This window comes from Calonectris borealis, chromosome 22 (genome assembly GCF_964195595.1).
Source record: "Calonectris borealis chromosome 22, bCalBor7.hap1.2, whole genome shotgun sequence".
Classification (NCBI taxonomy): Eukaryota; Metazoa; Chordata; class Aves; order Procellariiformes; family Procellariidae; genus Calonectris; species Calonectris borealis.
The window spans coordinates 2202598-2229587 of NC_134333.1; the positions used below are offsets into that span (position 1 = coordinate 2202598).

The 26990-nt window shown below is 49.1% G+C and overlaps 1 pseudogene; it reads right to left on the reverse strand.

The window, feature by feature from the left end:
• Window positions 1–5731: 5731 nt before the first annotated feature.
• On the reverse strand, window positions 5732–23437 carry LOC142091730 (von Willebrand factor A domain-containing protein 5A-like; annotated as a pseudogene).
• Between the last annotated feature and the right edge of the window lie 3553 nt (window positions 23438–26990).

Consider the following 26990-nt stretch of genomic DNA (forward strand, 5'->3'; position numbering starts at 1 on the left):
GGCAACTGGGAAGGGGACATGGCACGAGAGATCTGGGGTTGGGTAGGGGTGTTCAGGCCGGGGTCCAGGCTGGATTGAGAGTGAAGAGGGGGGGGCAGGGGGTTCTCTGAGCTGCCCCTGGCGAGCCTTGGCGGGTTGGCAGGTTTGAGGAAGGACATCGCTCAGGTGCCTGGGAATGGGTGGTAGGTTGGCAGCGTGGGGATATCGGAGCCCCGGGCCAGGCTCGTCCCTCAAGAGGAGTCATAGCAGCAAGGTCCTGCGCAGGTGTGGGCCAGGCTCCATGGTGCTTGGCACAGGCTCAGGAAGGCCTGAGCTAACTGCCAAGGGCCAGACGCTCCTAAGGGAAAGGGAGCCAGGTGTGATAACAGAGCAGGCAGGGCAGGGCCTTGCCAGCCAGTGCCCAGTTTCACAGGATCCAAGCGAGTCAAACAGGGCAGGCTTGGAGATGGCAGTCAGGTTCAACCAATGGTCGGAATCATCAGGCAAGTTTGCTGTGATGAGGCAGGTCCGAGGTCAATTTGGCAAGTCAGTATGGATCAGGACTGGTGACAGGTAAGGATCGGGTCTGCTGAGGGTAACCAGTCCAGTGATCGCTGGGCAGGTCCATAGTGATGACACCATTCCAAGGTTAAGCTGGGAAGTCAGCTACATGGCCTTTCTGGGTGTAGCTGTACTTTGTTAAACAAAGGTTCTTGCTAGAAGTGACCCCAGAAGTGAGTGCTTGATTTTCTTTTATATTCTAGACTTAGTCTCTTCCTCAGAGAATGCTTGCATAGCCTTTTAAATATATTATACGTTACAATTAAGTGTAGTCTAAGAAACTAGCCATCGTTGTTTTGTAGCAATCAATTTTATTACTGGGGATAGGACTGATTTATTCTAGGAGTTCACAAACAAGCAAACAAACTGAAAAATGCGTACAATTTCTCTGTGTCACAGACTATCAAGAAAACAGCTACATACTGCCAGGCAAACGGTATCCCATTTCCCAAGATAGAGGATCAGGAAATGGATGAGAACAACCCTTCCGATTGCTGTATCTTCTGAGAAGACAAGTCATGCCCTACAGTCATGCACTTTCCACTCTTCAACAACATGAATTGTTCTGGTAACACGTACTCTGTGCAATTTTGTCTCCGTATATTCGCATTTCGCATTCTCAGCATCCAGTGCCATGCATTTCAGAGACCTTCATTACTCAACACTGCTGCCGCAAATGGACACAGAAGAAAAGGAACAGGGCAGGCTTTATGTATAATGGAGAGAAGCTTGCATGGACATTAATGTACTCACCCTCTCAGTTAGGTGATGTCCTGAGCTATAAGGATTTTACAGTCATCTTGGTTTGTTCTGTAAATCAGTGTAATTAAATTGTGGTCCTTCTTCTAAAGAGGAGTTGGGGCGGCATTACATTTAGAAGCCAGAGTAACGAAGTCTGGGATATTTACCACTGCTTCCCTTTATAGTTATTGGTGAGGAACAAGCAGGTCCAGAGAGAGATTTATTCCCCTCTCTCAGACAACTGATTAAGCAGGTGACGAAAGAGGCACCTCCAGACCCTGACTGATCTCCTCTCTCTTCACTGGCTGCAGCAGGATCTTATTGTGATAAAGAACTTGGATGTGAAACTTGCAGATCTGTAGGGATTAATGTTTTCCTCAAGTCCGTGCTTTTCTTGAATGATTTTGTAGTTTTCTGTTTGGCATTTACTTACATATTTTGTCTACGTTTTTTCTAGATAAAAGAGAAGAATACAGAAAGAGGTTTCCCACCTTTCACATGTTCTTCCCAGAGGAGTCATCAAAGATCTCCTTGAGAAGGAGGGCTGAATGTATCCAACAATAGTGGGAAGATTCTGCAAGAGATAAAATGGCTTGTGTCTTCCTCTCATACAAAGGAGTTCTGAATGCGAGGGTTTTTTCCCTTCAGTAAAAGACAACAAATTTATGAATCGCTATAAATGGTATTTTGGCCATTTGGTGTTAGTCTTCATACTGTGCTCTGGACAACTGTAATGTAGATTTCTCCACCTCAGCTACCTCTCTAAGTTCCTATATAGTCAAAAGAACCAAAAAGGTGCTCTTGGGGAGGGAATCATGTGGCACATTTTAAACATATTGGTGAGAATAAGATGGCCTGAGTTTCTGAAGGCCTGAAGAGACTCACTTTAAAATTGTCTGAGATGGAGGCATTGGTGTTTGCAAAGAAATTCTAAAAATAAAAAAAAGATCTAAAAATAACAAAGAGGAAGAATAAGGGATGAAGGAGGAAGAGAGAGAGAGGCTTTCCATGACGAATAGCTAACCAGGCAGTATGACAGATGCTAAAGAATTAGACAGATAAGTTCTAAATAAACACATTAAAAGGGAAAAAAGAACCACTATAATTTTTGCTTTTGACAATGGAAGAGGAATACTAAAGGAACCAAGAAAGAGATGAAGAAAAGTCCGATGGTCAGAGACTTACAAACAATGCTGGTAAAACTGGAGTGCCTCTGCACAAGGGGAGGGTGTCTGTCTGTATGAACCAGATGTGAGCTACTGCTGGGCTCTGGCTTGCTCATGGTACTGGCTTTTCTAACTTCTTTCTTTTTCTGTATTTCTGGCTTGTTCATTCTTCTGCATTTTCTGTGTATCATGTTTAAACCTAATTGTTTATTAAATAGATGAGTTACAGCTTGTTCCTAATGGCAGCCATATTTGGCTTTGTCCCACAGTGTACTGCACAATCCCAGTCAAAGAATGTGTCTGTAGTAACGTGGATTGAACCAGTATATCTGTGATGTTAAAAAAACCCCTCTGAGCTGTCCTGGAAATCTGGCCCTGCTTGAGCAGGGGGAGATGACCTCAAGAGTTCCCTTCCAACCTAATTATTATGTGATTCAGTGACATTTTTTGAAAACTACTTAAATGTCTAAACATAACTGAATGGGGGAAATTTACTGTAGTGTAGTTTGTCTATAGACAAGTCCAGGCACTACCAGTCAAAGGTCCATTCTGACTTGAATGATGAGAACCTGTCCATGAAGGAGGATAAATCATCTACAGTGATGCTGTCTTAGTGAAGAAGATACATTTAGTTTGCTTCATGTCAAACTCTTGCCAAGGTTGGAGTGAGATCAGTGTAGTAATTCTTCCTATGTTCCTAGAGTTTTCATTTGTATGACTGAGTCTCTGTCCTCTAGATCCCTTCTGCATGCTGACCCGAGGAATAGAAATTCTGTGACAGAATTCAGTCCACTGGGATCTGCATCGGAGACAGCTCCCTGCATTGCTCTTGCTCTTTTATCTTGTAGTCGTTTCTGGGAACGCTCTTCTCCTTCTTACCATGTGTGGACTGAAGCCTCCACATCCTCATTTATTTTTTCTTGGGTAATCTTTCCTTCCTTGAGATCTGCTGTACAACCAATATTGTTCCTAGGATGCTAACCAATTTCCTCACAGAGAAAAAGTCTCTCTTTCAGGGACTGTACTGCACAGTTGTATGTTTGGCTCCTTGGGAGGAACTGAACGTCTTCTACTGACCGTGATGCCATGTGAATGGTATTTAGCGCTCTGCAATCCTCCTCATTATACAGCTGTAATGAATCAGAATATTTTCCAGGGCTGGCAGCTCTTTTCTGAATTACTGGCTTTGCAGTCACCTTGGTGATGATTGTACTGATGCTGAATCTGACTTCCTGTGGCCCCAATGGGGCTGCAGAAAGCCATTTCTACTTGTTCATCTCCCCTCATTGTGATCTCTACTTTCATGTATGTGTTACCACCTGCCAATAATTCCCTAAATCTGAATAAAGTGTTCTCCACCTGCTATACAATTGTGATCCCAATGGTAAAACCCCTCATACACAGCTTGAGAAACAAGGAAGTCCAGGAAGCCATTAAGAGGTTCTGGGGCAGAAAATCAACTTTGTGATAATATTTTGGGGGATTTCTGGATGCTGTAGCCATCCTTGCATATGGGGTAAATTTGGTCTAATCTTAAGTGTGAGATTCAACCGCCCCAAAAAATCACCATAAAAAGTGTAGATGTAGAAAAGTAACCACTGTTAAAATATGGTGAATTTTTCTTAGGGTTTGACCTTGGCTAGCTGCCAGACACCCACGCAGCTGCTCTCTCACTCCTCTTCCTCAATAGGACAGGGGGAGAAAAACAAATGAAAAAGCTCGTGGGTCAAGAAAAAGACAGGGAGATTGCTTAGCAATTACCGTCAGGGGCAAAACAGACTCACATTGGGGAAGATTAATATAATTTATTGACAATTAAAAATAGAGTAAGATGGTGAGAAACAAAGACAAAAACTAAAACATCCTCCCCCCATGTCCCCTTATTCCCAGGCTCAACTTCACTCTTCACTCCTGGCTCCTCCCCTATGCCCCGCCGCCGCCATCTCTACAGCGGGGATGGAGGGTAGGGGGCTATGATCAATACATAACAGTTTCTCTCTGGCACTCCTTCCTCCTCACACTTTTCTTTTGCTCCAGCGTGGGTCCTCTGCATGGGCTGCAATTCCTTTAGCAAACATCCATCCGCTCCAGCATAGGGTCCTCTGTGGGCTGCAGCGTGAATATCTGCTTGACCATGGGCTGCAGGGAAATACCTCCTCCTCCCCCTCTTACCTTAGTGTTTGCACTGCTGTTCTCACTCTTTTTTTCCCTCGTCCTCTGCCTGTGTGGCATTTTTTATGTTTTCTTAAATACATTTTTACAGGGATGCCACCAGCTTTGCTGATTGGTTCAGCTTTGGCTAATAGTGGGACTGTTTTGGAACCCTCTGTGACTGGCATTGGGCAATCTTTTCCCACAGAGGTCACACCTGCAGCCTCCCCACTACCAATAGGGAGTTTTGCCATGTAACCCCAATACACTTGAAAATCCTAGAACATCATTAATGGCACTAGACATCCGTATTTAGGCAACTGAATCCCATGCCACATGGTATTCGATTCATGCTCCAGCTGTCACCTCAGAAAACCAGTCCTTCTGTCTGGCAGGTGTTTCAGATACCTCAGAACAGCTGAACTGGCACTGGGCACCTACAGTAGGCACTGCAGTGATATGATGAAATCCACCCCTTTGACAAACCCTTCTTTAAAAAAAAAAAAAAAAGAATAGAAGTCCTCTAGCTTGTAAGGATGAGTGAATCAATGCCTGCAAAACCAAGTTACATTGGTCTTACATTTCTCTGAAAAACAGAAAGAAATATACATAGGTAGGTAGGGAGGGAGATAGATAGAAAGATAGGCAGGCAGGCAGGCAGGCAGGCAGACAGACAGACAGACAGATAGATAAATAGATTCATGAAGAAAGTGTTTTTCTGTAGTATCTGAACAGGATTTTTCTCTCTGAGATCCGGTATTTTGAGCAGATGACTATTTGGGTAAACCTCAGAGAAAAGCAGAATAGGGAAAAATGAAGCAAAGTTTAGTATATGTGTAAGAACCCAGTGGAAACTTTCATATTATGGCAAAGAGCAAATATGTGAAGAAGCCAGCTGCGGTGGGTTGGCCCCAGACAGCAACTAAGTACCCACCCAGCCACTCACTCGCTCAGTCCCACAAGGGCATGGTGTTAATGGCATGTGATACATCCCTTTGGCCAGTTTGGGTCAGCTGTCCTGGCTGTGTTACCACCCAGCTTCTTGCCCACCTCCAGTAGTGGGGTAAGTTTAAATCCTGAAGATGGTGGGCTCCACAAAGCAGCCTAACAGGGAATTTGCTGCCTCCAGACATTCATCCAGCTGGATCTCTGCAAGCAGAGAGAAAAAGCAGAGGGGGACCACAACTCAGTAAGGGAATACTGTGTGTATTGACAGTCTCATAGACTGCCGTACAGGAGCACTGGGAAAGAGGAACATGGGTCAATGGGCGTCAGCTGTGGATTTGATGGGAAAGGCCCAGAGCGTGACTCCTCCCAGCCAAATCTTCTTACCAGCTTGGTCCCGCAGCCACCTACAAGCTTTGGCCTCCAGAAGCTCTGACCAAGATACCTTCCATTTATACTGGTGCAACCAGACTAAGGCCAAAACTGTGGCCCAGACAGTTGGCTGCACATCCTGTGGGGGAAAACAGAACAATCAAGGGGAAGAAATAAAAAGAAAGATCAGATCTAAACCTGCACGTGGAAAAAGTAAGACCTCCACACATACACACAAACTCTCTAAGCTTCTGAAATCCTCAAAATCGGAAAGTTCCCAGTACCTCTGCTGATTCCACCCCACACTCTCCACGCCCGCCTTCCACAAGCAGAGAGGCTCTATATCCTGACTGCTTTGATCTCTTCCTCTCAGTTCAGCTCAGACTGGAGACTTGGAGCAGAGGAAGGTTGAGCTCAGGACAGTGCCCCACTCCTGCCCCTGATCTGCTTACCTCACTGGGCTGTTGTCCCTCAACATCAGCCTTGCTGAACCCCAAGGCCGAGGCCAGGGCTGCGGTGAGGGCCCAGGAGCCATTTGCTTTCTGGAGTGCCACCACTACCCTGAGCCCAGAGAAGTCACACAGTCTTGTTGAGAGTGGTGAAATTTTCCAGTCCCAACTGATGTTAAATGCTGGCAGTTCTTCCATCACCTGCTCTTCAGGAGAAGGCTCCCGCTCTGGCAGACAGAAACATTCACACAGCTCATATGAGATAGGCAACAGCTAGTAACCTTAAAGTCTGCCTTCTCCAGGTATACTTAACTGTCCTCCATCCTCTCTGCACTTTCCCAATTTTTCCCAGTCCTCCACAAACATCCTGAACCTTTTCCAGACCTCCCAGAGCATCCTCAGATCTTCCCAGTTCCTCATAAGTATCCTAAAATCTGTCCTGTAGCTCTAGTTTACCCAGCGTAATTCTCTCTGACCACCCTTAATTCCACCTATGAGCATCACTAATGTTACTCCTTCCTGCCACTTCCCCTGTTACAGCTCATGTTCACTGTTGAGAGCCCCACGGGCGTCCTTCTCCATCATCCACTCTTAAAGCCACCAGCCTCAGCATGAGCTCTTCCTTTCCACATTCCAAGAATAAGACTTCTTTGGAGCTACAGCAGCACTGGATCGCAAGAGAGTGAAGGTGAGGAGGGTCAAGCAGAGCCCATGGGCATTATGGTCCCAGGCATGGCTCTGCTCTTCAATCAGAGTAGATTTAAGAGCTTTTATGGGCAGAAAAAGAAGCACTCGGGCACAGAGTAGTTGGGGTAGAACTGGGGGTCATTTAAGGCTGGCCTAACAGAGGCCTAACAGAGGTTGGAAGGGGCCTCTGGAAGTCATCTCGTCCAAATCCCTACTCAAAGTAGGTCTCATTAGAACAGCTCGCTCACGTACCTGTGTAGTCAAGTCTTGAATAGCTCTAAGGCTGGAGATTCCACCAGTTTTTGATTATCCTTACGATTTAAAAAAAAAAAAATTTTTTCTTCGTACCCATTCAGCATTTCCCATGTTCCAACTTGTGTCCGTTGCCTCTTATCCTGATGCTGTGCATTTCCAAGAACAAGTCTGCCTCCGGCTTTCTATTTTCCTCCAGTCAGCCAGTTGTAGACAGAAATAAGGTACCCTCTTCTTAAAGATGAACAAACCCAGCACTCTCAGCCTCTCCTCACTCAGCCCCCTCAGTTTAGTGGCCCTCCACTAGCTTCGTTCCAGTATGTCAACGCCTTTCTTGTAATGGAAGCAGAAGCTGGACACAGTACCCCAGGATGCAGGCTAGCCAACGGTGCTGAACAGAGGAAGGATCACCTCCCTGCACCTAGTGGCTGCACTCTGGCTGATACAGCCCAGGATGAGGTTGGCTTTCTTTGTTGCAAGGGCACACTGCTGACTTCTGTTCAACTAGTTGTCTGCTAGGACCCCAAGATCTTTTCTGTAGAGCTGCTTCCTTGAGTGTGTGTGCCCTGGGCCTGTATTGTTGCACAGGGTTATTCCATTCCTGATCCATTCCTGTCTCTGCTAGCTGGCTCTTTTTTGCTGAGGGTAAAGCTAAAGATTCATGCCGATATTTTGTGACAAACTTAGTGTTTGCGTATGGAATTAAGGATAAGCAGAGACAAGGATGAGGTTACTTCAGGGAACTATTAAGGCATTTGATTCTTAGTTTCCAGCCCAGAGTTGCGATGAAGGAGTTTGCTTTGTCCGTCACTCCACCCATCCCTAGCACAATGACAGTCAGGAAGTCTGGTGAGAAGATAGATGCTGAAAGGAGGGTTCAACCCTAGTCCAGCACATTTTGAGAATGCTCAGCTAAGAAGTTTCTCCTTACCTTTACAGGATGCTGGAAGCTGGGTGAGTGCCTCAGGGGCTTTGCGACCAAGCCTCTCAAGGCAGAACTGGCACTTCTGGACCATCCAAAACTTGGTGGACTTGAACCACACAGGCCTGAAGCCACGCAACCAGAGCAGCTGGCAGGGAACCAGGTTGCAAGAGGGAGAGAACAATGTGGAGGAGTCTGGAGGCAAAGAATCTGGGGAGAGAAGTGGGGAGATGGAGCTTAGACTCATGGGTATTAGAGGTAGGCAAAAGGGTGGTCAGGCCCACAGGATAGGGGGCTGCAGATGGTGAGGAGGCATCGGATGAACAAGTCCCGCTTTCCCCTCCCAGTCCTATCCCCACCGTTTCTGGCCTTACCATGGTGCCAGGCATCCCTCTGTTTCATGCGTACTGCCACACTGGATGTGAAGGGGGACGGAACCCCCAGGCTGAGGCTGGACTTAACTGCGCTGTGCCGGATGTCCTTCTCTGCCCTGCTTGTCCCCTCCCAGGCCAGTTTCCACAGCAGGTGCATCATGGCCATGCGGTGCACAGGCAGCCTGCAGGGGCAGGGAGTTAGTCCTTGGTTCCACCTCGGGGAGGGGCAAGGGACACGTGCAGTAAAGAGGAGAGGGCAGTGGGGTAATGTTCACCCAGGTCCTCTCCCAAGGTCAGGGCAGAGGGGACAAGGGGGGAGCACTGGATGCCCAGAATCTCTTCCCACCTCCGGCTGCAGTGGGAAGGATGCAAGCAAAGGGTCACCTGCTGCCCCTCCTCCAGACCTTGCCACTCTGCCTCATGGGCAAGTCTGTTACCCTCTCACCTGCCATCTGATGATGGGGACAGTGAGAACCTGAGTGTGTAATCGAAGGACTGGCTGCCCACGTGGTACTGAAGGGTCACTGCTCCCTCACCCCCCTCTGGATCCTGGTGGCAGAAGGGAAAGAGTCAGACAGAAATGTTCATCTGCAAGGCAGCCTGGCTGCCTAGGTTCCCTCCCTGCTCTCCTAAGGTGGTAGATGTCCATGGTTGGAGCAGAAGCAGTGGTGTCTCTGGGGAAAGAAGGGGTTCACAGAGCCCTGATCCTGGTCTCTCTCAGGTCTAATGGAGGTGAAGGACTCTCAGTGCTGGGAAGGTGAAACAGGGAGTGGGTCCTTTACCTTCCAGAAAGCCCTGCCCCAGTGCACACGGTTCCTGGATCACTCTCACCTGTGCTTGCCCATGGATTTGGGCATAGATGGATCTCTGATGTCCCTGGAAGATCATCTCAGGAGCTTTTCTGATCATTGACACCTCCAGGCCAGGTGGAAGGTCCCAATGTAGTGAGATCCCACTTGCCAGAGGCTGCAGAGCGCGCTGCAGGCATTTCACTGCCTGGTAAGGGGAAGCAGAGAGCACAGACCACTTGGGTTCCCTCCCAGTTCTGGGAGCGGGGGGAACTTGGAGGGGCTCTCTGAGTTGGAGTGGATGGTGGTATTTGGATTGCCTTGCATGTCTAGAAGAGCCATGGGAGATGTTGAATAGAGCAGAGGGCTACCTGGGTCATTACCTCGGATGTCATGTCCATCCTGGAGTGGATGCACACACATTCACCTTTGGTCTCCAGGGCCATGGCCTGGGAAAGGTTGAAGCTGTCACATCTGTTAGTAGGAAAACAGAAACACCTGTACAAGAAAAGAGGGGGAGGTTAGAGGTGGGATGAAGGTGAGAGGCACGAAGGACAAGGGTGGTACAAAGGACAAAGTCTGGAGAGGTAAGAATGCTTCTGATCGTAGAAATGAAACTGACTCAGAGTTTTCCCATTCACTCCGGGGTGAGAGACATTGCCTGCTGGACAGGGAGATAGTGAGAACGGGTTTTGGGCCCACAGAGCACACGGAGGTATTGCAGGGTGAGGGGGAAGAGGAAAAGTTCTAAGAGCAGGGGAAGATTGGGAGAGGAGGCCCGCTAGATGAAGAGTATAGGCAGTCTTAGTGAGGTAAGGAAAGTGTGTGTGGGCGTTGTTGCTGAAGTTCCATTGAGGTAAAGAGAAGAACTGGGGCTGTGGTGGTGCATTTCCCCCCACCTCTCCTGGGCCGCTCTATGATCTCAGGAACTCCCGTTAGGCCTTGGCCTTTGTGTAATGAGTTGGGCAGTGAAGCGTCCCTTGACCATACCAGGAACTCTTGCATGGCTGAGGTGGGGAACAGCACTCACTGTTCTGCTGCCTGGCCAAGGTGTGGAATAAGAGTGGGGATTATTTGTCATCCCCTGACACCCTTATCTGAGCCATAGCTCAAGTGGAAATGCACCAATTTTACGGAAAACTTGAGAATTTTAGTAACTACCACCTTGGACTGTGGCCAGGATGGAAGTTTATGGATGACTAAAGCCAATCATCTTGCAACCCTATAAACAGAAGTCCTAAGTGAGACCCTTTGAGTTCTCCTGGACCGCAGCGGGCTGCGCCCAGCATCTGCCTCTGAGTGGGAGCCTCTCAGAGCTCACGAACTCTCAGGTTTGCAATATTCGGAGGACTGTCGCCGAAAGCTGACGATGGGGCCTGGGCTGAAACACTTCTTGAGGCTCAACCCCTCAGCCGTTGAGAAATGCCGAGACATTTGATGTGAATATTTCACTGGACTCAAGGGGAATTTTTAACAGGTATATCTTTTGTACAATTATATATATTTCTCTGTGTGTGTGTGTGAATTGATTTGGATAACTGATAGTAAGCATAATCTGTAATTAAGTCACTGTTGTGATTGTAGTAAATTCTATTAACTCACTTTGTAAATGTTAAATTAGTCAATGATTACGTGTTGCTAAAATCTTGTGATGTACCTTAAAACTGTGAATGAATCTTAGACTGCTGCTAGACACGTATAATCCCTTAGGCATAAATCGTTGACCAAGTCTGGGACTAGGATTGGATCCAGCCACGCCTAAGCTCCATCAGGAGTTTAGAAAGCAAGGGGGTCTACTCTGAATCTCGTGACTCAACGGAAGGGTCTCCTTACCCTTTTGTGTTAGACATAAACCGTTGTCCAAGTCTGAGACTAAGATTGGACCTAGCCACACCTAAGCTCCATCAGGAGTTTAGAAAGGAAGGGGGTCTGCTCTGAACCTCGTGATTTAATGGGAGGGTCTCCCTTACCCTTTTGCGTCTTCGGACTCTGTATAAATCATTCTAGCTCGACTCTAACCCAATTTTCCTTTGGATGTTTCATCCATGTAGTAAGTGATAGAGTGAACCTTGCCATCGAACTCTGTTAAGTCACACTTTTATAAATTTCTATTAAAACCACTTTTTGCTAGTACCTTTGATGGTGGTTCTTCAAGCGACCTCTAAACCACTCATTCGCGACAGGGGCAGACTAGGATCTGGGAGAATGTTTGAAGGACTCTGACAGTCAGGGGGAGAGGAAGGTTGTGAATTAGCATGTTAGGGGACAGGAACAGGGCCCCCCCATTACCTGTGCTGGTCCCGGTAACGGTAGACCTCAGCCATGACAGCTTCCTCTTCACTGGAGATCTTCCTTTGGATGAAGATGAAAAGCTGAGGGAGAGAGGAGGGGAAACAAAGATTGCCAGGGCTGGGCACCCCTGTAGAGGAAAGACACCCTCCTAAAACGCAGGAAGCCTTCCCCGTTCGCTCCCTTACCCTCTCGCGCCCTCTGGCCTTGAAACAGGACAAGAGATTGGGTGTCTCCTTTCATTAACACCAGGACACCTCTTAGCACAAAGGGGCACCCCACAAGGAAGATCCACCTTCCCCAAGTGCAGGCAAATTCCACAGAAGCCCTCCCACACTGCCCACCCTGCCATGAGGATGCCCCCTGACACGCGAACTCCCAGTGCAAACAGCAGCAGAATATCTCACCCTGAGCCCTGAAGTCTACCTTGACGCCATTGTTTACACCCATTCCCCTCCCCATAACCCTTTGGCCCCTGGTACCTGACGGGGGCGCCCATGAAGGAGACGGGTGCTGTAGATAGACTTTAGGAGACCCAACAGGTCACAGCCCCCCAGATCAGGGCAGATGGAGGAGATGCGCCCCACTGCATGGTCCATGCTTTCCTGCGTGTATTCCACACTCTGCCTGTGGGAGGGCACCCAGAGTGTCAGAGGGAGGAGAACCTGGCCCACGGCTACCCTCACATGGCCACTCCCTAGCAAAGCCCTACCCCACTACCAGTGCTGCAGAAGCACCCTGAAAAGAGGACTTACCCTCTTACTGTCCCCAACATATCCTGCCCCTTAACTGCCTTCCAGCAAGAGCTTGTCCCATAGTTTCACGTAGAAAAGTCATACTTTACTTACCTCTCGGCCCTGCCCCATCATCACCCCCAACTCACGGATAGAAGGCTTTGAAAGTGGCCCCAAAACTGTAGATGTTGAAGTAACAGCCCAGAGGCAAACTCTTCAGGAGGAAGAGCAGTGTGTTCTGGGGACAGATGGAGGGATGGGCAGAGCTCAGATGGGGAAGCCAGGCAGAACATCCGCCCACGTGAAGCAGCTTCCCTCTCTCCCCACCAGCTGGCCGTGACCGGGGTGGACAACGCCCTCCAAAGACCTCCTCTGGTGGTACCTGTGCATCCTGGAAGAGGCTGCGGTCCATGAGAAAGAGGAATTCCCCAAGCTGGCCTGGATGGGGCACCACCTCAGGAATGTTGGGCATCAGTGTCACCATGACCACAGGGTCTCCCAGCAGAGAGCCTGGAGTGTGTGGCAGGAAACAAGGAGGATTTTTAGGCTGGAGCCCGCTTCCCTGTCTCTTTGCTTTTGTCCTCCACATAGCCCTCAGCTCTGACTTATTGCCTGAAAAGCCCCTCAGATCCACCCAGTCTCCCTGACACCCTCTCCCTAACCCCCACTTCCACCCTCCTCGCTCACCAGGTGGGGCTTTGGGATCTCTCCTCTCCATTACAGCACTGAGAGTGTGAGACCCTCTGTAATACACCAGCAAGTTCAGACCATCCCACATCCAGGGTGGCAATTTCAAGGAGACCTGAAGACAAGTAGGGTGTGGGGAGGAAAGAGAACCAAATAAAAGGAGTGAGGAATCCTAAGGAGCGTCAGCAGGCTGCAGACCCTTCCCTCCACTCGCCCGTTGGGACTCGAGCATCTGGCAGGGCCGTACCTCAGCAGATGTCTGATCTGGAGCTGTGTATTGCAGAGGGGTGTAGCTGCTGTTAACGGCTATGTGGGATACACCATGGGCTGACTTCAGACAGATGCTGAAGTGCACGTTTTCAGGCCTCTCCTCCTCAGAAGAGAACCAGCCTGCAGTGAGAAAGAGGTGTGAGAAGGTGAAAGAAGAGACCCTGGGGCAGCAGACAGCCGTGGTGGGGCACTGTCTGTTGTTGGTAGGGGGGAAACGTGGCATCTGAGACACCCTTCAGTGTGCTGCTTAGTGGCGGGGGTGGTGATGGTGGATCTGTAGACTCACACTGTGGTTTGTACAGGGATCTGTGGCGATCTCTTGCTGTGGGACATCTGGGGAGACCCGTGGGCGTTCCTGACTGTGAGGTGCAAGGGGGAATATTCAGATTCTCTCACTGAGACACGTGTGCAGATATGGGGGTCCCCCGCCCAGAGGGATGCTGGGGAGTGATGCTGGGGGATGCATTGAGGGGATCACTCACCAATGTATTTTCTCGAGGGGAACAGCTCGCATGGCCAGCAAAACTGGGCAGCTCCATCAGGCTGCAGTGGCAGCTCCTGGACATAGCACAGGGTGATGGTCACCTCCCTGTTAGGAGGCAGGGTCCCTAAGAAACAAGCGAAGACAGGACCCCAAAGATCCCACTGGTCCTGCAGGTATCTTAAATTCTCCATGCCTGAAGTGGCTTTACACAGCTGCTGGGCCTGCCACAGAGGGAGAAAAATGTGTCACTGAGGTCTTCACAGGATTCATAAAATCATAGAATTGTTTAGGTTGGAAAAGACCTTTAAGAACATCAAGTCCAACTGTTAAGCTAGCACTGCCAAGTCCACTAGCACTAAACCATGTCCCTAAGCACCACATCTACACATCTTTTAAATACCTCCAGGCCTGGAGACTCAACCACTTCCCTGGGCAGCCTGTTCCAATGCTTGACGACCCTTTCAGTGAAGAAATTTTCCATAATATCCAACCTAAACCTCCCCTGGCTCAACTTGAGACCATTTCCTCCTGTCCTATCACTTGTTACTTGGGAGAACGAACCGACACCCACCTCGCCACAACCTCCTTTCAGGTAGTTGTAGAGCACGATAAGGTCTCCCCTCAGCCTCCTTTTTTCCAGGCTAAACAACCCCAGTTCCCTCAGCCGCTCCTCACAGGACTTGTTCTCTAGACCCTTCACCAGCTTTGTTGCCCTTCTCTGGACACACTCCAGCACCTCCATGTCTTTCTTGTAGTGAGGGGCCCAAAACTGAACACAGTATTCGAGGTGTGACCTCACCAGTGCCCAGTACAGGGGCACGATCACCTCCCTCCTCCTGCTGGCCACACTATTTCTGATACAGGTCAGGATGCTGTTGGCCTTCTTGGCCACCTGGGCACACTGCCAGCTCATGTTCAGCCGGCTGTTGACCAACACCCCCAGGTCCTTTTCCGCCGGGTACCTCTCCAGCCACTCTTCCCCAAGCCTGTAGCATTGCATGGGGTTGTTGTGGCCCAAGTGCAGGACCCGGCACTTAGCCTTGTTGAACCTCGTACGATTGGCCTCAGCCCATCGATCCAGCCTGTCCAGATCTCTTTGTAGAGCCTTTCTACCCTCAAACAGATGAACACTTCCGCCCAATTTCGTGTTGTCTGCATACTTCCTGAGGGTGCACTCGATCCCCTCATCCAGATCATTCATGAAGATATTGAACAGAACTGGCCCCAATACTAAGCCCTGGGGCACACCACTTGTGACCAGCCACCAGCTGGATTTAACTCCATTCACCACAACTCTTTGGGCCTGGCCATCCAGCCAGTTTTTTACCCAGTGAAGAGTACACCCATCCAAGCCATGAGCAGCCAGTTTCTCCAGGAGAACGCTGTGGGAAACGGTGTCAAAGGCTTTACTAAAGACTAGGTAGACAACATCCACAGCCTTTCCTTCATCCACTAAGCAGGTCACCTGGTCATAGAAGGAGATCAGGTTAGGCAAGCAGGACCTGCCTTTCATAAACCCATGCTGACTGGACCTGATTACCTGGTTGTCCTGTTCGTGCCGTGTGATGGCACTCAGGATGATCTGCTTCATAACCTTTCCTGGCACCGAGGTCAGACTGACCAGCCTGTAGTTCCCCGGATCCTCCTTCCGGCCCTTCTTGTAGATGGGCATCACATTTGCTAACCTCCAGTCAACTGGATCCTCCCTGGTTAGCCAGGACTGCTGGTAAATGATGGAAAGTTTCTTGGTGAGTACTGCTGCCAGCTCCCTCAGTACCCTTGGGTGGATCCCATCCAGCTCCATAGACTTGTGTGTGTCTACGTGGTGTGGCAGGTCACTAAGCATTTCCCCTTGGATTATGGGGGCTTCATTCTGCTCCCTGTCCCTGTCTTCCAGCTTTGGCTGGGTACCCAAAGAACAACTGGACTTACTCTTAAAGACTGAGGCAAAGAAGGCATTAAGTACCTCAGCCTTTTCATCATCCTTTGTCACTGTGTTTCCCCCCACATCCAACAAAGGATGGAGAGTCTCCTTAGCCCTCCTTTTGTTGCTAATGTATTTAGAGAAACATTTTTTATTGTCTTTTATGGCAGTAGCCAGATTAAGTTCTAGTTGGGCTTTGGCCCTTCTAATTTTCTCCCTGCATAACCTCATGACATCCTCGTAGTCCTCCTGAGTTGCGTGCCCTTCTTCCAAAGGTCATAAACTCTCCTTTTTTTCCTGAGTTCCAGCCAAAGCTCTCTGTTCAGCCAGGCTGGTCTTCTTCCCTGCCGGCTCGTCTTTCGGCACATGGGGACAGCCTGCTCCTGCGCCTTTAAGATTTCCTTCTTGAAGGATGTCCAGCCTTCCTGGACTCCTTTGCCCTTCAGGACTGCCTCCCAAGGGACTCTGTTAACCAGGTCCCTAAACAGGCCAAAGTCTGCCCTCTGGAAGTCCAAGGGAGCAGTTCTGCTGACCCCCCTCCTTACTTCTCCAAGAATCAAAAACTCTATCATTTTGTGATCGCTGTGCCCAAGACAGCCTCAACCATCACATCACCCACAAGTTTTTCTCACTCTTACCCTTCCGATTCTCTCCCTGTCCCACTGCGGGCGGCGGGGGAGTGAGTGAGCGGCTGCGTGGTATTTGGCTGCCTGCCAGGTTAAACCATGACAAAGGGCTAGTGATTGTGAGACTTCTGCCAGCTGCTTACAGAATATTTTGTCTGCCTCTTCATCCTGGTTGGGTGGTCTATAACAGACTCCCACCATGATATCTGCCTTGTTGGCCTTCCCCCTGATTCTTACCCATAAACACTCAACCCTATTGTCACCATCCTTAAGCTCTAGACGATCAAAACATTCCCTAACATACAGGGCTACCCCACCGCCTCTCCTTCCTTGCCTATCCCTTCTGAAGAGTTTATAGCCATCCATTGCAGCACTCCAGTTGTGCCACCACGTTTCCGTGATGGCAACTATATCATGGTTTTCCTGCTGCACAATGGCTTCCATTCTGTCACCTTGTCGTGGTTTAACCTGGCAGGCAGCCAAATACCACACAGCCGCTCACTCACTCCCCCCACCCCCAGCGGGATGGGCAGAGAATCGGAAGGGTAAGAGTGAGGAAAAACTCGTGGGTTGAGATAAAGACAGTTTAATAGAACAGGGAAAAATAAGGGAAAATAATAACGATAATGATAAAATATACAAAATGAGTGATGCACAATGCAATTGCTCACCACCCGCGCTGACCGATAACCAAGTAGCAATCGGTACTTCCTGGATCACGCCTACCCTTCATATACTGAGCATGACGTCACATGGTATGGAATACCCCATTGGCCATCTGGGCTGACTGTCCTGGTTATGTTCCCTCCCATCTCGTGTACCTAGCTCAGTCAGTAGGCACGGGAGCTGTCCTTGGACTAGGAGGGCACTTAGCAACAACTGAAGACATCAGTGTGTTATCAACATTCTCCTCATACTAAATCCAAAACACAGCACTAGGAAGAAATTTACCCTATCCTAGCCGAAACCAGGACACACCTCCACCCTTCATCCCAATCTGCGGACCACCCCCTCCCACCACATTCCCAGTACCTCCTCCTTCTCCCAGAGCATTGCTTCAATACGAGTGTCCCCCATGGTAGCGTAGAAGGTGTGTACAACAGTGTCAGAGTCCACAGGAAAGATGAACATGGTCTCCTTGGGGACTTGCTGCATATTGCGGAAAAGCAGCTCAGACTCTACATCGGCTACAAAGTCCTGGATGGTTACATTTACTGTCACGGTTTCCAGCTCCACTTCAGGATAGGAAGAAAAGAACCATACTCCCCGCTGGAATAAGCCTGAGGAAGACACAACAGCTGTCAGAGTCCCTGGTTGCACATCGGAAACTTTAAATTTGAAGTGTCTGCTTGTAGTGGGAAACAGTTGGGTGACCAAACCTGCCACAGAAATGTCAGCTGCAGAAGCTGACAAATAGCAATGAAAGGTCCCTGAGGCTGTCAACATGTTTCCCTTAGACCACAGATCCTCATCTCTCTAAGCCCCTTTTTGTCCAACGCACACGGCAGCGGGGCCCTCAGATCGCCTCAATGTGCCATGCTTCATCTTAGTTCAGGCCTCCCATGGCATTGAGAAGAGTCTGTCTGTCCCCCAGCACATAGCGTTAGACAGTCCCACAACAGAGCTTCTCGCAAACGGCAGGAGGTGCCTTACAGCTCCTCAAACCTTCAGACCTTATCCCAGAGATAGGAGCAGGTCCCACCACCTGCTTTGAGACTAATGCTGCAAAGAGATGAGCTTGATTTTCAAGTTAAGCAGATATACTACTCATTTTGGACTACTGGAAGGGAAGGGGGGACCATAGCAAGGGCACTTAGCGTGGCATCAAAGGTAGAGTCACAGGAAGTAGCCTCATCTTCTTTTCATTGTCAACAGTGAAGATGTTTCTCGCTGACCTCCCTTTCTCACCTGTCATACTTGTAGCGTATGGTTTATTTGAGGCCAACAATGTGTAGATCTGAATTTGGTTGGAAGAGGGCTTTGATGACCTCCCTTCCTGCTATGACAGCAGCCCATCGAAAGGCAACCTTCTTCATACCTTTGCCCCTGGTTTGAGATGAAGAGCATCTCGTATTAGGGCAAGGTTTGGCATCAGTGGTGCATCAAACCTGATGGTAAAATGCGTTGGAGTAGCGTCTTAGTCAAGAATGGCGTAACACTGTAGTAGGAATAGAGTGACACTTAGCAAAGGAAGGTATAAGACCTTCATAGGGGTTGCTGTAATGTCTTGGAGGGGGATGGCGTACAGAAGATGGTAGAGTTCGCCTGGAGGGGATGATGCAACTCACCAATCAAGCAATGTACCTAGGTTTCACAGCACAATTCAGTAGGGGATGATTTAGCACCACAGTAGAGGTGATGCAATATCATAGCACTGAGAAGTGTTGCCCCCCATCCCACAGTAGCAGACATCTCTTCTGCATCATCCTCCCACTTTTTGATGGTTTCCCTGGAAAGCCTTCAGCGCTATGGGTGAGATGAATCACACTTACTAAAACATCTTTTGCTATACCAGCCAGAAAAAGTGAAGGCTGACTACAGGCCATGGCCCTGAGTTCCCAGAACATGGTGAGATGTGCCTCCCTGGCAACCACCCCAGAAATCAGTTCCTTCCCACATTGCTCTCCCAGCTAAAATCTTCTCCACTGCTCACAAATGCCACCCTTCTGGCTCCAACTCACCCCTACACATATACTCTTTGCACAGGACGCCACTTGTCCTCATCTTGAGTCTTTGGTCAAAAACAGCTTCTGTGTGGGAAAGAGCATAAAGTGAGCTATGAGGACCTTGTGAAAAAAACCTGGACACCTCCATCTTCCCTTCCTCCAAGATATGGAGCTCTGCCTCCACATACACGGGCCAAGATGATTCTTTGCTTCCTCACATCCCAACTCAGGATCCTTTTTGCCCCTCTCACACCAGCTGGTAGCAGATTAGTAGGAGAGAGGCCTGGGATGGGAATTGCAGGTGTCAAAAATGCGTATTGGTTCAACGGGGTGGTGGTGCTTAATTCAGATGAGAGCCCAGGGGAGGTGGGAGCAATGATGGCTCACAGCCTGAGACATACGGCACAGCATGAGTTTGGGCCTGAGCAGTGATAATTGCACCTGGAGGACAGCGGTACCAATGTTGACAGAGGAAGAAATGGGCAGAAGGGTGGACAGACAGAGCGGGCAAAGCACCATCTGGGAGGATGGGTGAAGGAATGCATGGATTTGTGTGAGGAGAACGGTGTAGCTGGATGGTTGGAGAGGGCTGTATTCAGTGGCAGTAGGACTGAATGGCAGAAAAAAGTGACCGTATGGGGAATTGGGGAGGGCAATGGATGAATGACTTTGTAGTTGGGATGCACGGATGCACATCCAGGGAAGTGGGGGGCAGGAGGGTGTTGGAGGAATTGATGAGCAAATGCAGTTGTGTGGAATGTGAGGGCGAGGATGATAAAAAGTGTCTGGTTTTAGGCACGTAAAGCCACCAGATCTGTGTACAGGTCGGTGGTCTGAACTCTTCCGATACTGAGTAGAGCCTTAACTCAGTTGTGAAAACATCGGACAGGAGGGCCATTTGCAGCGAGGAGCCCTAGTATGGGGGAGTGGTCCTCGCAAAGCTGAGGAAATCCAATCTAGCTGTCTCCCATAGGTCCTGTGCTATACGTATTGGCATCATGTGTCTATCTCGGAAACGAGAGGACGTCTAAAATGATACTAGACAGCCATGTTTCAACAACTAAGTCTCACCCCTAAATTTAAATAAGAGGAAGAGCCTCTTCCTCTTAGCACAAAAGTAGGATTCAGTTCAAGATTATTATGTATAAATGTAGGTATTTAAAATAGATACGTTCAGATTAACTTCTAAACCCCTGCAAGGGCACTTGCCAGAGGGCACAGAAAGCGGGGGTGAGAATGGGGCAAAGGAATGAATGAGGAGTGAGGGGGACGCGAGGGGGGATAGAAGGAGGAAGGGAAGGAGGGACGTGCATTCTCTGCTGTAGTGATCCTGATGGGGGGAGCGCTGTACATCGAGGAGTTAGTGATCCACTAGCAGTTAATCTGAGGAGGCACAGGACTGTGCTGCGCTGCGCTGCACATACAGCTTGGCTGTCAGGCCTGCGCTGGGCTGCACAAATCCCACGGCTGCAGGGTAACCTCAGCCAGCTCATTGTGACAGAGCCGGCTCTGGAACATGCGCACTGTGATATGCTGCGTGCTGATTAGAGGCCCGTCAGAAGGACACTCACCCGTGCGCTCTGCGTGGCACGCTGCGGAGCCGCAGAGTGAGCAGCGGGTCACGGCTCTGCCAGGTGCTGGGGCAGGCGTAGCCCTAATTCGTGGAAATTGGCCCCGTTACCCCGGGATGGAAGTGATGACTGCTAACAAAATCAGGCTGGAGGGCGGAAGAACTGTCTCGAAGAGTCTGTCGAGCCTTGCAGTCGGGAGGACGCGATGCATGATTATGCAGTTCCCTCCCAGGCACGGTAATAACAGCACCAAGGGAGCTGGGAGGAGCTGTCAGCTCTTGATCCTGCTCGGGGTGGGATTGCCAAGGGAATGGCTCTCGGGACCCTCCCTTTTGTTCCCAGGCGAAGAAGCATCTCCCGCTCCCCTGACTCAGCCCAGCATGAGCAGCAGTCTTTTATTCTATGCCAGCGCTGCCCCAGAGAGACCTTCTGAGTTAAGGGCTCCTTTCTCTTGACACTTGTAAATCTCAAACGGCTCCACAAGGATCAAGGTAAGTTCTTCCTGTAAGTCTAGGGTCTGCGCAGAGCAAAAGCAGAGAGTGAGAAAAGTCAAAGAAAAAACGAAAGGAAGGCAAGTCAGCAGGTCCAAACCTGACACCAGGGACTTGGACTTCACTCACCACCAAACGGAAGGACAGGTATAATTCTCCTCGCTTTACTCATACGAGAAAGCTCACTCGCTCACTCTCTGGTGCTCTCAGAGAGGTCTATCTTTAGTCAGCCATCCTTGCTGTCAGTCTCTTTAAACTGTACTTTGATAATCCTCCAGATTCTGGAGGACCCCTTCATCAGAGGAATTCCTGGGGAGATAGCCCCTATTTGACGAAACTGAGAGTTGCTAAACTGATGAAAGACTAAAGATAGGATTCTTTGTTCGTAGTAGAAATCCTGGTTTACTGGCAACTGCTTTTAAGGATCCCAAGAAGAAAACTCATATGCTTGCACATCCATGTTCCTGTATTTTATTTTCTGTCAGGTAGGAGACTGAATTTACAAATACCATGATCTGTGCATGTGCCTCATTGTGAATTTGGACCTCAGCCTGCTGCCCTTGACCTTAGAGATCCCAAATGCGTAGGTACCACTTGAACTAAGTGGCCTGGCAGGATGGGGCAGCAAACACAGACACAGAAGCCTCCAAGCCTTTGCCAGGGTATGGCAAGCGCAGACAGACAAATGCACACATGCACGCAGAACAGGTCTGCAATCCTTCCACGTGGAGGGAAGGAAGGATGGATGCACAGGCAAAGGCACTCACCATGGAACGGCAGACTGCAGCAGGAGCAACGAGCAGACAGACACAGGAACGGCCCCGGGGCTGAAACCTGTCAGCCGCAGCATGAAAGGATGTTCACAGACGGCTCGGAGGAGGAGGAGGAGGAGGAGGAGGAGGAGGAGGAGGAGGAGGAGGAGGAGGAGGAGGAGGAGGAGGAGGAGGAGGAGGAGGAGGAAGAAGAGGGCTGGTCTTTGCAGGAAGCGGCAGGGACGGATGGGAGCTGCGGTCGCTGCGGCAGTGCCTGGGTGGATTCCAGGAAAGGGAACGCTGCCAAATGTGCGCTCTGGGATACATGTTTGGGAACCAGGGATGCTGCCAGCCCTGCCTGCTGGGATGGGTGGGAGGCACTGGGTGTGGGGGTGCTCCAGGTCTCTGGGCGGCTCTGGGAGTTCAGTGGAGCCGTGAGGAAAGCAGGAACGGTGGGGAACCTGGATGGAGGGTGCTTTTTGGGCCCGGATCGGGGAGCCAGGCTGCGGGGAGGGGCACTAATGGAGACCATGCTGTGGGTCGGTCCCATCCTGGGGAAGGCTTGGCTCCGAGCTGGGGATGCTGCCTGGGAAAGGCCTCTTGTGTGTGGTAGGGGCGTCTTGGGGAGCGAACTGCAGCAGCGGTGCAGGGGGTGGGGAGGGAGGGGGTGCTGCCCAGTACCGCCCGCCCCGCGGGGGGGTTGGAGATGGCAGGGTGGGATGGGGTGGGGTAAGGTGCCCGTGTTCCCCCGCGGCAGGCACCCCCCCACCAGAAGCGAAAGTGGCTGCTGGGCAGGGAGCCATGCCATTCCTGCAGCCAAAGTGCACCCACAAAGGCACTTCAGCCTGCCTCCTGACACCCTCCCCTGACGTTTTGTTTTGCAGTGGGCCACATCAGGTCCAAGAGGATACAGGCAGAAAGCCAGTTTTGGACCAGTGAGGAAACCTTGGAAAAAGAGAGGGGCATCTTGAGTCTTTATTCTAGACATACACCTGCAGAAAAGTGAATGCCAAAGCTCCAGACCTGGAAGAGGCACTGCTATGGGTGACCTCTGGAAGCCTACATCCAAAGACAGGGTCCCATTTTCCTGAGGGTCACCGAGACCTCCTGTTCACCAGAGGACAGGCTATTTAGGTTGAGAGCTGGAGTCACCAAAGTGCACTCGGTAGCTTGTGCACAGTCTTGTCAGAGGAGCAGCTACGGGCTAGCCTGATGTCCATGTGCATGACTGTGAAGTAACAGGCATGGTCAAATCCTGATTCGCTTCTGGAACACTGAAATTTTCTTTTCCTTACCTTGCAGCATTTTAGTAAGCCGGGTTTCATCAGTGTTGCTTTTCAGGAATTTTCTTCTCCAATGCTGATTATTAAAAATGTGAATTGAAAAACTCAGAATTCTTTTGAAGCGTCACTGAGATTTCTGCTGAATACTGAGAGCTTGGTGGTCTGCTTCTGGATATGAACTGTGTTCAGTGCTTGAATGGGTGAATGGATGACTTTGATCCTGGGCTCCCTGCTGAACTGAACCACCTTTTTCCATTCATCAGGAACATCCATTACTGCAGAGAGACAGTATGGACACCACACTGAGTATGTTTCCATCAGTGCCCCAGCAGTCCCTGCATTTTAAAATGTTCATTCACAGTGCCCCTCCAATCCTGCAGCACACACCCTCAGTGATGTGCTTAAAAAGAGAAAAAAAAAAAGACAAAAGTGGACCCTCTGGTACCTTGCAACATGACTGTGTCGTAGTTTCAGCCTCTTTAAACCGGACACTTCCTTCAGGAGAAAACACCATTTTATCTCAGCATCGTTAGTGGCTCAGAGAAGACCTTGGCAGTATGCTATGCATAGCGCATGTAGGCTAGCCCGCAACAGGGACTGCAAGCTCTGAACAAAAGCCTGTCCGTATGCCTGCCTCTGGTGGCGTGAAAACTCTTCCTGATTGGTGTCTTCCACAAAGACAGAAAAGACAAACCTCTCAGTTTTGGCTCATTAGCTAAGGGATTTATAAAGGAGAGTTGCCTTGTGCTCTGACTAGAAATGAAGGTGTAGGCTATATCTACAGTTCTAAAAGAAGCTGTTACAGTGAGTGATCCCTGACGCTCAGGCCAAGGGAGTGCAGAGCAGCTTTGCTCCATACTCTGGCCTAGCAACCCATAGAGATCACCATGGCCACCCTGTGTAGCATTTGCCAAGGTCCCCTGTAGGCACCATACAGTGATCCTCTTGCCCATAATTTTTAGACACAATGGCTTTTTTTTCATTTCAAAGTGCTTGCAGCAAACGTAGGCATTGTTTTGCATAACGCTGAGGCTGCATATCATGTGCAAGTGGAGTCTACAGTGGGTGGTGTGGGGAAGTTTGGGGCTGTAATGAGTGCTGGCATAGAGCTGGAGGTATAAGAAAGTTGTGTAGAGAAGAGGAACTCAAGCCTGATTTTCTCCATGCAGCCTTGTGGGAGAATTTGTGGATTGAACAGTTACCATTCATGCTGAGTTCAGTTTCACGTGGAATTAGCTATTTTGTTGCAAAGGACAGCTTGAGACGGACCTCGCAGTCATGCACTACGGAAGCTCAGAGTACAAGGAAACAGTGGCCACCATGCATCTAGGTTTTCTGGCTGTGGCGACATGTCTCTGGGGTGGATTCATTGACTCTCGCCTGGGTTCATTCTGGCATTCTAGATGTGATCAGATAAGTACAGAGTACAGTGGACTAACCACTTCCCTGGATTACCTAGCTGCACTCCTGCTGACAAAGCCTGGGATGCTGTCAGCCTCCCATCCTGCCATTGTGGATCCTTGCTGCCAAGGCACTAGTAGGTGGGATCCCATAGGGATCTACTGTAAAGGGCAAAGGAGCTCAAGAGAGCTCACAAGTCTTCAAGGGAAATCTCCTTCAAGCACAAAAATGGTCCATCTGGATACTCAGGAAAGCATGCAGATGGATCAGGAGACCAGCTTGGCCAAACAACTGAGCTCCAATGCAAAAGACAGCATATAAAAGAGGTGTAAACAGGAACAGAATACAGAGGAGGAATACAGAAACATTGCCCTGGCATGCAGGGATGTTGTTAGGAAAAACAAAGCTCAGCTGCAGTTGAGAGTTGCAAGGGCAACAAGAGGAACTTCTACAGCTACATTAACAGGAAAAGAACAAAGATGGAAAATATGGGCTCACTGCTGAACGGGGCTTGTGATTTAGAGAGAGCAGATGAAGACAGGGCAGAAGTACTCAATGTCTTCTTTGCTTTAGTTTTTGCCATCAGTGTCTTGACAGGCCTTTGTGATGCCTCCCGGGGAATCCCTCATTGTAAGGTAGACCCTCAAAAGTCCACCAAGAGGACACTTAGTTTTTTATCAAGTTGTTCCAACAGTTTTCTCTTTCTGTGCATGTCTGTCTCAACAAAAAGGAACTTTGGGGTTTCCAGGATGACCTGAATTTCACTGTCCCTGTTCCATGAAACTACCTGATTCTGCTACTATTTTAACTAAATTGGAACAACTCTAACAAATTTTTCTTCTTTTCTTCTTCTCTGAGAGGCTAGTCTTTGGCAACTGGCATGTATGATAGCTGTGTGAAGGACAGGTACGTTCCACTTATGGTGCTACGGAGAAAACATGCCTGAGGTTCCATGGAATATATCATGTACTAATGTCAAAGATTATTCAAGCTGTGGCAGGAGAGCATCTGTATTTAAAATGCAATTTAAAATCTGCAATGTAAGCTGACTGTAGGAGTCATCAGCCCAACATTGTCCCTAATGTAAGAAAACAAAGGAAATTCTTCTAGCAAAATTTGCATGACCCATTTTGGAGGCACTGGGTGGCAGAACTCCTGAAGGTAGGATCCTTACTTCAAAATGCTTACTGTGAATACATAAAGCAAATCCAAGGAAGACCTAAGACCAAAACTCAAAGGTCCTCATAGCCACTAAACAAGAATTACGCAAAGAGAGAGTTGTTTCTGAGAGGTGTTCTGCATTAGGGAATAAAACTCTAACCTATCAGTAAAACTAAGACTACTGTGAGTTTTATTAGCTTTAATTAACAGCTAACGACCAAAGCAATAGTCTAAAAGAGGGATCAAAGAGCAGAATTAGGTAGATTCTACTTCAGCTACATGGATCTAACAAGCTAAGAAAACTAGTGTGAATGTGTGCCATTACAAACTGCAGGGAATTTTAATGTCATTCTCTATTCTGTTATGCATAGGTTATATTGAGGTATCTCTCAAACTTTGGAGCTTCAAATAACATAGTGTTCTGTCATTTCTGTGTTAATGGAAACAGTCAAAACCAGAAAGATTCCTTTTAAATGCATCAGACCTTTAAATGCCTGAGAACATTAGGAGTTTCTTTATTGTGCTTGTAAGTTAAAATCATCTGTCACTCCCAGATCCACAGCTTTCACTTTTGTGTTCATGTTAGAAAACTCACGGACAAAAGGCATCTCGTGTGAGTGAAGTTATAGCAGAAAGAGAACTTGGATGGAGTCAGTACGAGGAGTGATTGAATCATGATAGGGCTGTATGCACTGCTCTTCCTTTGATGATGTGTCTTTCTCTGTGATGTGACCTCTTGACCAGGTCCATGTGCATACATTGGAAAAGGCGCTTCCTCCCTCTGTCCCCATATATGGACACATTTCTGCTGCCAAAAGCCATTCTGTGCCTTGAGATTTACTAGTGTAGTCCAGGGGTTGGTTGCCCCTTTGGTAAGAGATGAGAAGCCTGAAGAACGCAGCATTAATGACCACTTTCTCCTCTGTGGCAGGCTAACTTCTTCTCTCTTTCTGTGCATCAGTTTCCCATTCTGGGCAGCAAGAAAACACAAAGCTGCCACGGCTGGCACAGCACTGCATGAATATCCCATCTGCACCACACACACAGCAACACGCATCGGGGTAATGAGGCGATGTGACTAATGAAGCAGGTAGTACTGAGCTTCACCCTCTACACTTTCTTAGCATTCTCTAGGGTAGCTTTCCCTCCAATTATTCCTTCTTCCTTTGCCTGTCTACAGACAAAGGGTATTTGGTTTTGCTTTGTTTTGTTTTTGCTTTCTTCAGACTGTGGGTGTTTTGGTTGTCAGCTGGGCTTTCCCTTC